Here is a 19,823-nt window from a genome sequence, read left to right on the forward strand (position 1 = left end):
TAAGAGCTCCACTCTACCGATAAAGCCACCAAGCCTCGTGACCTGGCAGGTTCTGAAGTGTCTAAGAATCTCATTACGACTGTCCAGTAAAATTTTAAATACGGTGTCAATCTGGTCTGAAAGCACAATGCTAAGAATACGAATGAATTCTGCGCATGTGCGTGAACTTGGCTCGTAAAATTTCGAATAAATATAGAAATATTTTGATATTAAATTCTATTTTTGACTTAGATGATTTGGAATTATTCAATTTATCACTAGGTATGACGGAGAAAACTGGCTAAAACAAAATAAAAAAAAAAGGAAAATATATAAAAATATTTGTCGGCTTCGAGCCTCGAACTGAAGACTTGCAAAACTAAGAGCTACACTCTAACGATCCAGCCACCAAGCCTCGTAACCTGACAGCTTCTGAAGTGTCTAAGAATCTCATTACGATTTACCATGAAAATTTTAAATACGGTTTCAATCTGGTCTAAAAGCACAATGCTATGAATACGAATGAATTCTGCGCATGTGCGTGAACTTGGCTCATAAAATTTCGAATAAATATAGAAATATTTTGATATTAAATTCTATTTTTGACGTGAATGATTTGAAATTATTCAATTTATCTCTAGCAGTAAAAGAGAAAACTGGATAAAATAAATTTTTTTTAAAAAATAAGAAAGAAAAATATTTAAAAATATCTGTCGGCGTCAAGCCTCGAACTGAAGACCTGCAAAACTAAGAGCTACACTCTACCGATCCAGCCACCAAGCCTCGTAACCTGACAGCTTCTGAAATGTCTAAGAATCTCATTACGACTGTCCAATAAATTTTAAATACGGTGTCAATCTGGTCTGCAAGCACAATGCTAAGAATACGAATGAATTCTGCGCATATGCGTGAACTTGGCTCGTAAAATTTCGAATAAATATAGAAATATTTTGATATTAAATTCTATTTTTGACGTAGATGATTTGAAATTATTCAATTTATCTCTAGCAATGATAGCGAAAACTGGATAAAATAATTTTTTAAAAAAAATAAGAAAGAAAAATATTTAAAAATATCCGTCGGCTTCGAGCCTCGAACTGAAGACCTGCAGAACTAAGAGCTACAATCTACCGATCCAGCCACCAAGCCTCGTAACCTGACAGCTTCTGAAGTGTCTAAGAATCTCATTACGACTGTCCAGTAAAATTTTAAATACGGTTTCAATCTGGTCTAAAAGCACAATGCTATGAATACGAATGAATTCTGCGCATGTGCGTGAACTTGGCTCATAAAATTTCGAATAAATATAGAAATATTTTGATATTAAATTCTATTTTTGACGTGAATGATTTGAAAATATTCAATTTATCTCTAGCAATGATAGAGAAAACTGGATAAAATAAATTTTTTTAAAAAATAAGAAAGAAAAATATTTAAAAATATCTGTCGGCTTCGAGCCTCGAACTGAAGACCTGCAAAACTAAGAGCTCCACTCTACCGATAAAGCCACCAAGCCTCGTGACCTGGCAGGTTCTGAAGTGTCTAAGAATCTCATTACGACTGTCCAGTAAAATTTTAAATACGGTGTCAATCTGGTCTGAAAGCACAATGCTAAGAATACGAATGAATTCTGCGCATGTGCGTGAACTTGGCTCGTAAAATTTCGAATAAATATAGAAATATTTTGATATTAAATTCTATTTTTGACTTAGATGATTTGGAATTATTCAATTTATCACTAGGTATGACGGAGAAAACTGGCTAAAACAAAATAAAAAAAAAAGGAAAATATATAAAAATATTTGTCGGCTTCGAGCCTCGAACTGAAGACTTGCAAAACTAAGAGCTACACTCTACCGATCCAGCCACCAAGCCTCGTAACCTGACAGCTTCTGAAGTGTCTAAGAATCTCATTACGACTTACCAGTAAAATTTTAAATACGGTTTCAATCTGGTCTAAAAGCACAATGCTATGAATACGAATGAATTCTGCGCATGTGCGTGAACTTGGCTCATAAAATTTCGAATAAATATAGAAATATTTTGATATTAAATTCTATTTTTGACGTGAATGATTTGAAATTATTCAATTTATCTCTAGCAATAATAGAGAAAACTGGATAAAATAATTTTTTTTAAAAAAATAAGAAAGAAAAATATTTAAAAATATCTGTCGGCGTCAAGCCTCGAACTGAAGACCTGCAAAACTAAGAGCTACACTCTACCGATCCAGCCACCAAGCCTCGTAACCTGACAGCTTCTGAAATGTCTAAGAATCTCATTACGACTGTCCAATAAATTTTAAATACGGTGTCAATCTGGTCTGCAAGCACAATGCTAAGAATACAAATGAATTCTGCGCATATGCGTGAACTTGGCTCATAAAATTTCGAATAAATATAGAAATATTTTGATATTAAATTCTATTTTTGACGTGAATGATTTGAAAATATTCAATTTATCTCTAGCAATGATAGAGAAAACTGGATAAAATCAATTTTTTTAAAAAATAAGAAAGAAAAATATTTAAAAATATCTGTCGGCTTCGAGCCTCGAACTGAAGACCTGCAAAACTAAGAGCTCCACTCTACCGATAAAGCCACCAAGCCTCGTGACCTGGCAGGTTCTGAAGTGTCTAAGAATCTCATTACGACTGTCCAGTAAAATTTTAAATACGGTGTCAATCTGGTCTGAAAGCACAATGCTAAGAATACGAATGAATTCTGCGCATGTGCGTGAACTTGGCTCGTAAAATTTCGAATAAATATAGAAATATTTTGATATTAAATTCTATTTTTGACTTAGATGATTTGGAATTATTCAATTTATCACTAGGTATGACGGAGAAAACTGGCTAAAACAAAATAAAAAAAAAAGGAAAATATATAAAAATATTTGTCGGCTTCGAGCCTCGAACTGAAGACTTGCAAAACTAAGAGCTACACTCTACCGATCCAGCCACCAAGCCTCGTAACCTGACAGCTTCTGAAGTGTCTAAGAATCTCATTACGACTTACCAGTAAAATTTTAAATACGGTTTCAATCTGGTCTAAAAGCACAATGCTATGAATACGAATGAATTCTGCGCATGTGCGTGAACTTGGCTCATAAAATTTCGAATAAATATAGAAATATTTTGATATTAAATTCTATTTTTGACGTGAATGATTTGAAATTATTCAATTTATCTCTAGCAATAATAGAGAAAACTGGATAAAATAATTTTTTTTTAAAAAATAGGAAAGAAAAATATTTAAAAATATCTGTCGGCGTCAAGCCTCGAACTGAAGACCTGCAAAACTAAGAGCTACACTCTACCGATCCAGCCACCAAGCCTCGTAACCTGACAGCTTCTGAAGTGTCTAAGAATCTCATTACGACTGTCCAATAAATTTTAAATACGGTGTCAATCTGGTCTGCAAGCACAATGCTAAGAATACGAATGAATTCTGCGCATATGCGTGAACTTGGCACGTAAAATTTCGAATAAATATAGAAATATTTTGATATTAAATTCTATTTTTGACGTAGATGATTTGAAATTATTCAATTTATCTCTAGCAATGATAGAGAAAACTGGATAAAATAATTTTTTTAAAAAAATAAGAAAGAAAAATATTTAAAAATATCCGTCGGCTTCGAGCCTCGAACTGAAGACCTGCAGAACTAAGAGCTACACTCTACCGATCCAGCCACCAAGCCTCGTAACCTGACAGCTTCTGAAGTGTCTAAGAATCTCATTACGACTGTCCAGTAAAATTTTAAATACGGTGTCAATCTGGTCTGAAAGCACAATGCTAAGAATACGAATGAATTCTGCGCATGTGCGTGAACTTGGCTCGTAAAATTTCGAACAAATATAGAAATATTTTGATATTAAATTCTATTTTTGACTTAGATGATTTGGAATTATTCAATTTATCACTAGGAATGACGGAGAAAACTGGCTAAAACAAAATAAAAAAAAAAGGAAAATATATAAAAATATTTGTCGGCTTCGAGCCTCGAACTGAAGACTTGCAAAACTAAGAGCTACACTCTAACGATCCAGCCACCAAGCCTCGTAACCTGACAGCTTCTGAAGTGTCTAAGAATCTCATTACGATTTACCATGAAAATTTTAAATACGGTTTCAATCTGGTCTAAAAGCACAATGCTATGAATACGAATGAATTCTGCGCATGTGCGTGAACTTGGCTCATAAAATTTCGAATAAATATAGAAATATTTTGATATTAAATTCTATTTTTGACGTGAATGATTTGAAATTATTCAATTTATCTCTAGCAATAATAGAGAAAACTGGAAAAAATAAATTTTTTTTAAAAAATAAGAAAGAAAAATATTTAAAAATATCTGTCGGCGTCAAGCCTCGAACTGAAGACCTGCAAAACTAAGAGCTACACTCTACCGATCCAGCCACCAAGCCTCGTAACCTGACAGCTTCTGAAGTGTCTAAGAATCTCATTACGACTGTCCAATAAATTTTAAATACGGTGTCAATCTGGTCTGCAAGCACAATGCTAAGAATACGAATGAATTCTGCGCATATGCGTGAACTTGGCTCGTAAAATTTCGAATAAATATAGAAATATTTTGATATTAAATTCTATTTTTGACGTAGATGATTTGAAATTATTCAATTTATCTCTAGCAATGATAGAGAAAACTGGATAAAATAATTTTTTTAAAAAAATAAAAAAGAAAAATATTTAAAAATATCCGTCGGCTTCGAGCCTCGAACTGAAGACCTGCAGAACTAAGAGCTACACTCTACCGATCCAGCCACCAAGCCTCGTAACCTGACAGCTTCTGAAGTGTCTAAGAATCTCATTACGACTGTCCAGTAAAATTTTAAATACGGTGTCAATCTGGTCTGAAAGCACAATGCTAAGAATACGAATGAATTCTGCGCATGTGCGTGAACTTCGCTCGTAAAATTTAAAATAAATATAGAAATATTTTGATATTAAATTCTATTTTTGACGTAGATGATTTGAAAATATTCAATTTATCTCTAGCAATGATAGAGAAAACTGGATAAAATAAATTTTTTTAAAAAATAAGAAAGAAAAATATTTAAAAATATCTGTCGGCTTCGAGCCTCGAACTGAAGACCTGCAAAACTAAGAGCTACACTCTACCGATAAAGCCACCAAGCCTCGTAACCTGGCAGCTTCTGAAGTGTCTAAGAATCTCATTATGACTGTCCAGTAAAATTTTAAATACGGTGTCAATCTGGTCTGAAAGCACAATGCTAAGAATACGAATGAATTCTGCGCATGTGCGTGAACTTGGCTCGTAAAATTTTGAATAAATATAGAAATATTTTGATATTAAATTCTATTTTTGACTTAGATGATTTGGAATTATTCAATTTATCTCTAGGAATGACGGAGAAAACTGGCTAAAAAAAAAAAAAAAAAAAAAGGAAAATATATAAAAATATTTGTCGGCTTCGAGCCTCGAACTGAAGACCTGCAAAACTAAGAGCTACACTCTACCGATAAAGCCACCAAGCCTCGTAACCTGGCAGCTTCTGAAGTGTCTAAGAATCTCATTACGACTGTCCAATAAAATTTTAAATACGGTGTCAATCTGGTCTGAAAGCACAATGCTAAGAATACGAATGAATTCTGCGCATGTGCGTGAACTTCGCTCGTAAAATTTAAAATAAATATAGAAATATTTTGATATTAAATTCTATTTTTGACGTAGATGATTTGAAAATATTCAATTTATCTCTAGCAATGATAGAGAAAACTGGATAAAATAAATTTTTTTAAAAAATAAGAAAGAAAAATATTTAAAAATATCTGTCGGCTTCGAGCCTCGAACTGAAGACCTGCAAAACTAAGAGCTACACTCTACCGATAAAGCCACCAAGCCTCGTAACCTGACAGCTTCTGAAGTGTCTAAGAATCTCATTACGACTGTCCAGTAAAATTTTAAATACGGTGTCAATCTGGTCTGAAAGCACAATGCTAAGAATACGAATGAATTCTGCGCATGTGCGTGAACTTGGCTCGTAAAATTTCGAACAAATATAGAAATATTTTGATATTAAATTCTATTTTTGACTTAGATGATTTGGAATTATTCAATTTATCACTAGGAATGACGGAGAAAACTGGCTAAAACAAAATAAAAAAAAAAGGAAAATATATAAAAATATTTGTCGGCTTCGAGCCTCGAACTGAAGACTTGCAAAACTAAGAGCTACACTCTAACGATCCAGCCACCAAGCCTCGTAACCTGACAGCTTCTGAAGTGTCTAAGAATCTCATTACGATTTACCATGAAAATTTTAAATACGGTTTCAATCTGGTCTAAAAGCACAATGCTATGAATACGAATGAATTCTGCGCATGTGCGTGAACTTGGCTCATAAAATTTCGAATAAATATAGAAATATTTTGATATTAAATTCTATTTTTGACGTGAATGATTTGAAATTATTCAATTTATCTCTAGCAATAATAGAGAAAACTGGAAAAAATAAATTTTTTTTAAAAAATAAGAAAGAAAAATATTTAAAAATATCTGTCGGCGTCAAGCCTCGAACTGAAGACCTGCAAAACTAAGAGCTACACTCTACCGATCCAGCCACCAAGCCTCGTAACCTGACAGCTTCTGAAGTGTCTAAGAATCTCATTACGACTGTCCAATAAATTTTAAATACGGTGTCAATCTGGTCTGCAAGCACAATGCTAAGAATACGAATGAATTCTGCGCATATGCGTGAACTTGGCTCGTAAAATTTCGAATAAATATAGAAATATTTTGATATTAAATTCTATTTTTGACGTAGATGATTTGAAATTATTCAATTTATCTCTAGCAATGATAGAGAAAACTGGATAAAATAATTTTTTTAAAAAAATAAAAAAGAAAAATATTTAAAAATATCTGTCGGCTTCGAGCCTCGAACTGAAGACCTGCAAAACTAAGAGCTACACTCTACCGATAAAGCCACCAAGCCTCGTAACCTGGCAGCTTCTGAAGTGTCTAAGAATCTCATTATGACTGTCCAGTAAAATTTTAAATACGGTGTCAATCTGGTCTGAAAGCACAATGCTAAGAATACGAATGAATTCTGCGCATGTGCGTGAACTTGGCTCGTAAAATTTTGAATAAATATAGAAATATTTTGATATTAAATTCTATTTTTGACTTAGATGATTTGGAATTATTCAATTTATCTCTAGGAATGACGGAGAAAACTGGCTAAAACAAAAAAAAAAAAAAAAAAAAGGAAAATATATAAAAATATTTGTCGGCTTCGAGCCTCGAACTGAAGACCTGCAAAACTAAGAGCTACACTCTACCGATAAAGCCACCAAGCCTCGTAACCTGGCAGCTTCTGAAGTGTCTAAGAATCTCATTACGACTGTCCAATAAAATTTTAAATACGGTGTCAATCTGGTCTGAAAGCACAATGCTAAGAATACGAATGAATTCTGCGCATGTGCGTGAACTTCGCTCGTAAAATTTAAAATAAATATAGAAATATTTTGATATTAAATTCTATTTTTGACGTAGATGATTTGAAAATATTCAATTTATCTCTAGCAATGATAGAGAAAACTGGATAAAATAAATTTTTTTAAAAAATAAGAAAGAAAAATATTTAAAAATATCTGTCGGCTTCGAGCCTCGAACTGAAGACCTGCAAAACTAAGAGCTACACTCTACCGATAAAGCCACCAAGCCTCGTAACCTGGCAGCTTCTGAAGTGTCTAAGAATCTCATTATGACTGTCCAGTAAAATTTTAAATACGGTGTCAATCTGGTCTGAAAGCACAATGCTAAGAATACGAATGAATTCTGCGCATGTGCGTGAACTTGGCTCGTAAAATTTTGAATAAATATAGAAATATTTTGATATTAAATTCTATTTTTGACTTAGATGATTTGGAATTATTCAATTTATCTCTAGGAATGACGGAGAAAACTGGCTAAAACAAAAAAAAAAAAAAAAAGGAAAATATATAAAAATATTTGTCGGCTTCGAGCCTCGAACTGAAGACCTGCAAAACTAAGAGCTACACTCTACCGATAAAGCCACCAAGCCTCGTAACCTGGCAGCTTCTGAAGTGTCTAAGAATCTCATTACGACTGTCCAATAAAATTTTAAATACGGTGTCAATCTGGTCTGAAAGCACAATGCTAAGAATACGAATGAATTCTGCGCATGTGCGTGAACTTCGCTCGTAAAATTTAAAATAAATATAGAAATATTTTGATATTAAATTCTATTTTTGACGTAGATGATTTGAAAATATTCAATTTATCTCTAGCAATGATAGAGAAAACTGGATAAAATAAATTTTTTTAAAAAATAAGAAAGAAAAATATTTAAAAATATCTGTCGGCTTCGAGCCTCGAACTGAAGACCTGCAAAACTAAGAGCTACACTCTACCGATAAAGCCACCAAGCCTCGTAACCTGACAGCTTCTGAAGTGTCTAAGAATCTCATTACGACTGTCCAGTAAAATTTTAAATACGGTGTCAATCTGGTCTGAAAGCACAATGCTAAGAATACGAATGAATTCTGCGCATGTGCGTGAACTTGGCTCGTAAAATTTCGAACAAATATAGAAATATTTTGATATTAAATTCTATTTTTGACTTAGATGATTTGGAATTATTCAATTTATCACTAGGAATGACGGAGAAAACTGGCTAAAACAAAATAAAAAAAAAAGGAAAATATATAAAAATATTTGTCGGCTTCGAGCCTCGAACTGAAGACTTGCAAAACTAAGAGCTACACTCTACCGATCCAGCCACCAAGCCTCGTAACCTGACCGCTTCTGAAGTGTCTAAGAATCTCATTACGACTTACCAGTAAAATTTTAAATACGGTTTCAATCTGGTCTAAAAGCACAATGCTATGAATACGAATGAATTCTGCGCATGTGCGTGAACTTGGCTCATAAAATTTCGAATAAATATAGAAATATTTTGATATTAAATTCTATTTTTGACGTGAATGATTTGAAATTATTCAATTTATCTCTAGCAATAATAGAGAAAACTGGATAAAATAAATTTTTTTTAAAAAATAAGAAAGAAAAATATTTAAAAATATCTGTCGGCGTCAAGCCTCGAACTGAAGACCTGCAAAACTAAGAGCTAAACTCTACCGATCCAGCCACCAAGCCTCGTAACCTGACAGCTTCTGAAGTGTCTAAGAATCTCATTACGACTGTCCAATAAATTTTAAATACGGTGTCAATCTGGTCTGCAAGCACAATGCTAAGAATACGAATGAATTCTGCGCATATGCGTGAACTTGGCTCGTAAAATTTCGAATAAATATAGAAATATTTTGATATTAAATTCTATTTTTGACGTAGATGATTTGAAATTATTCAATTTATCTCTAGCAATGATAGAGAAAACTGGATAAAATAATTTTTTTAAAAAAATAAGAAAGAAAAATATTTAAAAATATCCGTCGGCTTCGAGCCTCGAACTGAAGACCTGCAGAACTAAGAGCTACACTCTACCGATCCAGCCACCAAGCCTCGCAACCTGACAGCTTCTGAAGTGTCTAAGAATCTCATTACGACTGTCCAGTAAAATTTTAAATACGGTGTCAATCTGGTCTGAAAGCACAATGCTAAGAATACGAATGAATTCTGCGCATGTGCGTGAACTTGGCTCGTAAAATTTCGAACAAATATAGAAATATTTTGATATTAAATTCTATTTTTGACTTAGATGATTTGGAATTATTCAATTTATCACTAGGAATGACGGAGAAAACTGGCTAAAACAAAATAAAAAAAAAAGGAAAATATATAAAAATATTTGTCGGCTTCGAGCCTCGAACTGAAGACTTGCAAAACTAAGAGCTACACTCTAACGATCCAGCCACCAAGCCTCGTAACCTGACAGCTTCTGAAGTGTCTAAGAATCTCATTACGATTTACCATGAAAATTTTAAATACGGTTTCAATCTGGTCTAAAAGCACAATGCTATGAATACGAATGAATTCTGCGCATGTGCGTGAACTTGGCTCATAAAATTTCGAATAAATATAGAAATATTTTGATATTAAATTCTATTTTTGACGTGAATGATTTGAAATTATTCAATTTATCTCTAGCAATAATAGAGAAAACTGGATAAAATAAATTTTTTTTTAAAAAATAAGAAAGAAAAATATTTAAAAATATCTGTCGGCGTCAAGCCTCGAACTGAAGACCTGCAAAACTAAGAGCTACACTCTACCGATCCAGCCACCAAGCCTCGTAACCTGACAGCTTCTGAAGTGTCTAAGAATCTCATTACGACTGTCCAATAAATTTTAAATACGGTGTCAATCTGGTCTGCAAGCACAATGCTAAGAATACGAATGAATTCTGCGCATATGCGTGAACTTGGCTCGTAAAATTTCGAATAAATATAGAAATATTTTGATATTAAATTCTATTTTTGACGTAGATGATTTGAAATTATTCAATTTATCTCTAGCAATGATAGAGAAAACTGGATAAAATAATTTTTTTAAAAAAATAAGAAAGAAAAATATTTAAAAATATCCGTCGGCTTCGAGCCTCGAACTGAAGACCTGCAGAACTAAGAGCTACACTCTACCGATCCAGCCACCAAGCCTCGTAACCTGACAGCTTCTGAAGTGTCTAAGAATCTCATTACGACTGTCCAGTAAAATTTTAAATACGGTGTCAATCTGGTCTGCAAGCACAATGCTAAGAATACGAATGAATTCTGCGCATGTGCGTGAACTTCGCTCGTAAAATTTAAAATAAATATAGAAATATTTTGATATTAAATTCTATTTTTGACGTAGATGATTTGAAAATATTCAATTTATCTCTAGCAATGATAGAGAAAACTGGATAAAATAAATTTTTTTAAAAAATAAGAAAGAAAAATATTTAAAAATATCTGTCGGCTTCGAGCCTCGAACTGAAGACCTGCAAAACTAAGAGCTACACTCTACCGATAAAGCCACCAAGCCTCGTAACCTGGCAGCTTCTGAAGTGTCTAAGAATCTCATTATGACTGTCCAGTAAAATTTTAAATACGGTGTCAATCTGGTCTGAAAGCACAATGCTAAGAATACAAATGAATTCTGCGCATGTGCGTGAACTTCGCTCGTAAAATTTTGAATAAATATAGAAATATTTTGATATTAAATTCTATTTTTGACTTAGATGATTTGGAATTATTCAATTTATCTCTAGGAATGACGGAGAAAACTGGCTAAAACAAAATAAAAAAAAAAAAAAAGGAAAATATATAAAAATATTTGTCGGCTTCGAGCCTCGAACTGAAGACCTGCAAAACTAAGAGCTACACTCTACCGATAAAGCCACCAAGCCTCGTAACCTGGCAGCTTCTGAAGTGTCTAAGAATCTCATTACGACTGTCCAATAAAATTTTAAATACGGTGTCAATCTGGTCTGAAAGCACAATGCTAAGAATACGAATGAATTCTGCGCATATGCGTGAACTTGGCTCGTAAAATTTCGAATAAATATAGAAATATTTTGATATTAAATTCTATTTTTGACGTAGATGATTTGAAATTATTCAATTTATCTCTAGCAATGATAGAGAAAACTGGATAAAATAATTTTTTTAAAAAAATAAGAAAGAAAAATATTTAAAAATATCCGTCGGCTTCGAGCCTCGAACTGAAGACCTGCAGAACTAAGAGCTACACTCTACCGATCCAGCCACCAAGCCTCGTAACCTGACAGCTTCTGAAGTGTCTGAAAATCTCATTACGACTGTCCAGTAAAATTTTAAATACGGTGTCAATCTGGTCTGCAAGCACAATGCTAAGAATACGAATGAATTCTGCGCATATGCGTGAACTTGGCTCGTAAAATTTCGAATAAATATAGAAATATTTTGATATTAAATTCTATTTTTGACGTAGATGATTTGAAATTATTCAATTTATCTCTAGCAATGATAGAGAAAACTGGATAAAATAATTTTTTTAAAAAAATAAGAAAGAAAAATATTTAAAAATATCCGTCGGCTTCGAGCCTCGAACTGAAGACCTGCAGAACTAAGAGCTACACTCTACCGATCCAGCCACCAAGCCTCGTAACCTGACAGCTTCTGAAGTGTCTAAGAATCTCATTACGACTGTCCAGTAAAATTTTAAATACGGTGTCAATCTGGTCTGCAAGCACAATGCTAAGAATACGAATGAATTCTGCGCATGTGCGTGAACTTCGCTCGTAAAATTTAAAATAAATATAGAAATATTTTGATATTAAATTCTATTTTTGACGTAGATGATTTGAAAATATTCAATTTATCTCTAGCAATGATAGAGAAAACTGGATAAAATAAATTTTTTTAAAAAATAAGAAAGAAAAATATTTAAAAATATCTGTCGGCTTCGAGCCTCGAACTGAAGACCTGCAAAACTAAGAGCTACACTCTACCGATAAAGCCACCAAGCCTCGTAACCTGGCAGCTTCTGAAGTGTCTAAGAATCTCATTATGACTGTCCAGTAAAATTTTAAATACGGTGTCAATCTGGTCTGAAAGCACAATGCTAAGAATACGAATGAATTCTGCGCATGTGCGTGAACTTGGCTCGTAAAATTTCGAATAAATATAGAAATATTTTGATATTAAATTCTATTTTTGACTTAGATGATTTGGAATTATTCAATTTATCTCTAGGAATGACGGAGAAAACTGGCTAAAACAAAATAAAAAAAAAAAAAAAGGAAAATATATAAAAATATTTGTCGGCTTCGAGCCTCGAACTGAAGACCTGCAGAACTAAGAGCTACACTCTACCGATCCAGCCACCAAGCCTCGTAACCTGACAGCTTCTGAAGTGTCTGAAAATCTCATTACGACTGTCCAGTAAAATTTTAAATACGGTGTCAATCTGGTCTGCAAGCACAATGCTAAGAATACGAATGAATTCTGCGCATATGCGTGAACTTGGCTCGTAAAATTTCGAATAAATATAGAAATATTTTGATATTAAATTCTATTTTTGACGTAGATGATTTGAAATTATTCAATTTATCTCTAGCAATGATAGAGAAAACTGGATAAAATAATTTTTTTAAAAAAATAAGAAAGAAAAATATTTAAAAATATCCGTCGGCTTCGAGCCTCGAACTGAAGACCTGCAGAACTAAGAGCTACACTCTACCGATCCAGCCACCAAGCCTCGTAACCTGACAGCTTCTGAAGTGTCTAAGAATCTCATTACGACTGTCCAGTAAAATTTTAAATACGGTGTCAATCTGGTCTGCAAGCACAATGCTAAGAATACGAATGAATTCTGCGCATGTGCGTGAACTTCGCTCGTAAAATTTAAAATAAATATAGAAATATTTTGATATTAAATTCTATTTTTGACGTAGATGATTTGAAAATATTCAATTTATCTCTAGCAATGATAGAGAAAACTGGATAAAATAAATTTTTTTAAAAAATAAGAAAGAAAAATATTTAAAAATATCTGTCGGCTTCGAGCCTCGAACTGAAGACCTGCAAAACTAAGAGCTACACTCTACCGATAAAGCCACCAAGCCTCGTAACCTGGCAGCTTCTGAAGTGTCTAAGAATCTCATTATGACTGTCCAGTAAAATTTTAAATACGGTGTCAATCTGGTCTGAAAGCACAATGCTAAGAATACGAATGAATTCTGCGCATGTGCGTGAACTTGGCTCGTAAAATTTTGAATAAATATAGAAATATTTTGATATTAAATTCTATTTTTGACTTAGATGATTTGGAATTATTCAATTTATCTCTAGAAATGACGGAGAAAACTGGCTAAAACAAAATAAAAAAAAAAAAGGAAAATATATAAAAATATTTGTCGGCTTCGAGCCTCGAACTGAAGACCTGCAAAGCTAAGAGCTACACTCTACCGATAAAGCCACCAAGCCTCGTAACCTGGCAGCTTCTGAAGTGTCTAAGAATCTCATTACGACTGTCCAATAAAATTTTAAATACGGTGTCAATCTGGTCTGAAAGCACAATGCTAAGAATACGAATGAATTCTGCGCATGTGCGTGAACTTCGCTCGTAAAATTTAAAATAAATATAGAAATATTTTGATATTAAATTCTATTTTTGACGTAGATGATTTGAAAATATTCAATTTATCTCTAGCAATGATAGAGAAAACTGGATAAAATAAATTTTTTTAAAAAATAAGAAAGAAAAATATTTAAAAATATCTGTCGGCTTCGAGCCTCGAACTGAAGACCTGCAAAACTAAGAGCTACACTCTACCGATAAAGCCACCAAGCCTCGTAACCTGGCAGCTTCTGAAGTGTCTAAGAATCTCATTATGACTGTCCAGTAAAATTTTAAACACGGTGTCAATCTGGTCTGAAAGCACAATGCTAAGAATACGAATGAATTCTGCGCATGTGCGTGAACTTGGCTCGTAAAATTTTGAATAAATATAGAAATATTTTGATATTAAATTCTATTTTTGACTTAGATGATTTGGAATTATTCAATTTATCTCTAGGTATGACGGAGAAAACTGGCTAAAACAAAATTAAAAAAAAAAGGAAAATATATAAAAATATTTGTCGGCTTTTAGCCTCGAACTGAAGACCTGCAAAACTAAGAGCTACACTCTACCGAACAAGCCACCAAGCCTCGTAACCCGACAGCTTCTGAAGTGTCTAAGAATCTCATTACGACTTACCAGTAAAATTTTAAATACGGTTTCAATCTGGTCTAAAAGCACAATGCTATGAATACGAATGAATTCTGCGCATGTGCGTGAACTTGGCTCGTAAAATTTCGAATAAATATAGAAATATTTTGATATTAAATTCTATTTTTGACGTGAATGATTTGAAATTATTCAATTTATCTCTAGCAATAATAGAGAAAACTGGATAAAATAAATTTTTTTTTAAAAAATAAGAAAGAAAAATATTTAAAAATATCTGTCGGCGTCAAGCCTCGAACTGAAGACCTGCACAACTAAGAGCTACACTCTACCGATCCAGCCACCAAGCCTCGTAACCTGACAGCTTCTGAAGTGTCTAAGAATCTCATTACGACTGTCCAATAAATTTTAAATACGGTGTCAATCTGGTCTGCAAGCACAATGCTAAGAATACGAATGAATTCTGCGCATATGCGTGAACTTGGCTCGTAAAATTTCGAATAAATATAGAAATATTTTGATATTAAATTCTATTTTTGACGTAGATGATTTGAAATTATTCAATTTATCTCTAGCAATGATAGAGAAAACTGGATAAAATAATTTTTTTAAAAAAATAAGAAAGAAAATTATTTAAAAATATCCGTCGGCTTCGAGCCTCGAACTGAAGACCTGCAGAACTAAGAGCTACACTCTACCGATCCAGCCACCAAGCCTCGTAACCTGACAGCTTCTGAAGTGTCTAAGAATCTCATTACGACTGTCCAGTAAAATTTTAAATACGGTGTCAATCTGGTCTGAAAGCACAATGCTATGAATACGAATGAATTCTGCGCATGTGCGTGAACTTGGCTCGTAAAATTTCGAACAAATATAGAAATATTTTGATATTAAATTCTATTTTTGACTTAGATGATTTGGAATTATTCAATTTATCACTAGGAATGACGGAGAAAACTGGCTAAAACAAAATAAAAAAAAAAGGAAAATATATAAAAATATTTGTCGGCTTCGAGCCTCGAACTGAAGACTTGCAAAACTAAGAGCTACACTCTAACGATCCAGCCACCAAGCCTCGTAACCTGGCAGCTTCTGAAGTGTCTAAGAATCTCATTACGACTTACCAGTAAAATTTTAAATACGGTTTCAATCTGGTCTAAAAGCACAATGCTATGAATACGAATGAATTCTGCGCATGTGCGTGAACTTGGCTCGTAAAATTTCGAATAAATATAGAAATATTTTGATATTAAATTCTATTTTTGACTTAGATGATTTGGAATTATTCAATTTATCTCTAGGAATGACGGAGAAAACTGGCTAAAACAAAATAAAAAAAAAAAAAGGAAAATATATAAAAATATTTGTCGGCTTCGAGCCTCGAACTGAAGACCTGCAAAACTAAGAGCTACACTCTACCGATAAAGCCACCAAGCCTCGTAACCTGGCAGCTTCTGAAGTGTCTAAGAATCTCATTACGACTGTCCAATAAAATTTTAAATACGGTGTCAATCTGGTCTGAAAGCACAATGCTAAGAATACGAATGAATTCTGCGCATATGCGTGAACTTGGCTCGTAAAATTTCGAATAAATATAGAAATATTTTGATATTAAATTCTATTTTTGACGTAGATGATTTGAAATTATTCAATTTATCTCTAGCAATGATAGAGAAAACTGGATAAAATAATTTTTTTAAAAAAATAAGAAAGAAAAATATTTAAAAATATCCGTCGGCTTCGAGCCTCGAACTGAAGACCTGCAGAACTAAGAGCTACACTCTACCGATCCAGCCACCAAGCCTCGTAACCTGACAGATTCTGAAGTGTCTAAGAATCTCATTACGACTGTCCAGTAAAATTTTAAATACGGTGTCAATCTGGTCTGCAAGCACAATGCTAAGAATACGAATGAATTCTGCGCATATGCGTGAACTTGGCTCGTAAAATTTCGAATAAATATAGAAATATTTTGATATTAAATTCTATTTTTGACGTAGATGATTTGAAATTATTCAATTTATCTCTAGCAATGATAGAGAAAACTGGATAAAATAATTTTTTTAAAAAAATAAGAAAGAAAAATATTTAAAAATATCCGTCGGCTTCGAGCCTCGAACTGAAGACCTGCAGAACTAAGAGCTACACTCTACCGATCCAGCCACCAAGCCTCGTAACCTGACAGATTCTGAAGTGTCTAAGAATCTCATTACGACTGTCCAGTAAAATTTTAAATACGGTGTCAATCTGGTCTGCAAGCACAATGCTAAGAATACGAATGAATTCTGCGCATATGCGTGAACTTGGCTCGTAAAATTTCGAATAAATATAGAAATATTTTGATATTAAATTCTATTTTTGACGTAGATGATTTGAAATTATTCAATTTATCTCTAGCAATGATAGAGAAAACTGGATAAAATAATTTTTTTAAAAAAATAAGAAAGAAAAATATTTAAAAATATCCGTCGGCTTCGAGCCTCGAACTGAAGACCTGCAGAACTAAGAGCTACACTCTACCGATCCAGCCACCAAGCATCGTAACCTGACAGCTTCTGAAGTGTCTAAGAATCTCATTACGACTGTCCAGTAAAATTTTAAATACGGTGTCAATCTGGTCTGCAAGCACAATGCTAAGAATACGAATGAATTCTGCGCATGTGCGTGAACTTCGCTCGTAAAATTTAAAATAAATATAGAAATATTTTGATATTAAATTCTATTTTTGACGTAGATGATTTGAAAATATTCAATTTATCTCTAGCAATGATAGAGAAAACTGGATAAAATAAATTTTTTTAAAAAATAAGAAAGAAAAATATTTAAAAATATCTGTCGGCTTCGAGCCTCGAACTGAAGACCTGCAAAACTAAGAGCTACACTCTACCGATAAAGCCACCAAGCCTCGTAACCTGGCAGCTTCTGAAGTGTCTAAGAATCTCATTATGACTGTCCAGTAAAATTTTAAATACGGTGTCAATCTGGTCTGAAAGCACAATGCTAAGAATACGAATGAATTCTGCGCATGTGCGTGAACTTGGCTCGTAAAATTTTGAATAAATATAGAAATATTTTGATATTAAATTCTATTTTTGACTTAGATGATTTGGAATTATTCAATTTATCTCTAGAAATGACGGAGAAAACTGGCTAAAACAAAATAAAAAAAAAAAAGGAAAATATATAAAAATATTTGTCGGCTTCGAGCCTCGAACTGAAGACCTGCAAAACTAAGAGCTACACTCTACCGATAAAGCCACCAAGCCTCGTAACCTGGCAGCTTCTGAAGTGTCTAAGAATCTCATTACGACTGTCCAATAAAATTTTAAATACGGTGTCAATCTGGTCTGAAAGCACAATGCTAAGAATACGAATGAATTCTGCGCATGTGCGTGAACTTCGCTCGTAAAATTTAAAATAAATATAGAAATATTTTGATATTAAATTCTATTTTTGACGTAGATGATTTGAAAATATTCAATTTATCTCTAGCAATGATAGAGAAAACTGGATAAAATAAATTTTTTTAAAAAATAAGAAAGAAAAATATTTAAAAATATCTGTCGGCTTCGAGCCTCGAACTGAAGACCTGCAAAACTAAGAGCTACACTCTACCGAAAAAGCCACCAAGCCTCGTAACCTGGCAGCTTCTGAAGTGTCTAAGAATCTCATTATGACTGTCCAGTAAAATTTTAAATACGGTGTCAATCTGGTCTGAAAGCACAATGCTAAGAATACGAATGAATTCTGCGCATGTGCGTGAACTTGGCTCGTAAAATTTTGAATAAATATAGAAATATTTTGATATTAAATTCTATTTTTGACTTAGATGATTTGGAATTATTCAATTTATCTCTAGGTATGACGGAGAAAACTGGCTAAAACAAAATAAAAAAAAAAAGGAAAATATATAAAAATATTTGTCGGCTTCGAGCCTCGAACTGAAGACCTGCAAAACTAAGAGCTACACTCTACCGATAAAGCCACCAAGCCTCGTAACCTGGCAGCTTCTGAAGTGTCTAAGAATCTCATTACGACTGTCCAATAAAATTTTAAATACGGTGTCAATCTGGTCTGAAAGCACAATGCTAAGAATACGAATGAATTCTGCGCATGTGCGTGAACTTGGCTCGTAAAATTTTGAATAAATATAGAAATATTTTGATATTAAATTCTATTTTTGACTTAGATGATTTGGAATTATTCAATTTATCTCTAGGTATGACGGAGAAAACTGGCTAAAACAAAATTAAAAAAAAAAGGAAAATATATAAAAATATTTGTCGGCTTTTAGTCTCGAACTGAAGACCTGCAAAACTAAGAGCTACACTCTACCGAACAAGCCACCAAGCCTCGTAACCCGACAGCTTCTGAAGTGTCTAAGAATCTCATTACGACTTACCAGTAAAATTTTAAATACGGTTTCAATCTGGTCTAAAAGCACAATGCTATTAATACGAATGAATTCTGCGCATGTGCGTGAACTTGGCTCGTAAAATTTCGAATAAATATAGAAATATTTTGATATTAAATTCTATTTTTGACGTGAATGATTTGAAATTATTCAATTTATCTCTAGCAATAATAGAGAAAACTGGATAAAATAAATTTTTTTTAAAAAATAAGAAAGAAAAATATTTAAAAATATCTGTCGGCGTCAAGCCTCGAACTGAAGACCTGCACAACTAAGAGCTACACTCTACCGATCCAGCCACCAAGCCTCGTAACCTGACAGCTTCTGAAGTGTCTAAGAATCTCATTACGACTGTCCAATAAATTTTAAATACGGTGTCAATCTGGTCTGCAAGCACAATGCTAAGAATACGAATGAATTCTGCGCATATGCGTGAACTTGGCTCGTAAAATTTCGAATAAATATAGAAATATTTTGATATTAAATTCTATTTTTGACGTAGATGATTTGAAATTATTCAATTTATCTCTAGCAATGATAGAGAAAACTGGATAAAATAATTTTTTTAAAAAAATAAGAAAGAAAAATATTTAAAAATATCTGTCGGCTTCGAGCCTCGAACTGAAGACCTGCAAAACTAAGAGCTACACTCTACCGATAAAGCCACCAAGCCTCGTAACCTGGCAGCTTCTGAAGTGTCTAAGAATCTCATTATGACTGTCCAGTAAAATTTTAAATACGGTGTCAATCTGGTCTGAAAGCACA

Source organism: Argiope bruennichi, chromosome X1, assembly GCF_947563725.1.
Source record: "Argiope bruennichi chromosome X1, qqArgBrue1.1, whole genome shotgun sequence".
NCBI classification, from domain to species: domain Eukaryota; kingdom Metazoa; phylum Arthropoda; class Arachnida; order Araneae; family Araneidae; genus Argiope; species Argiope bruennichi.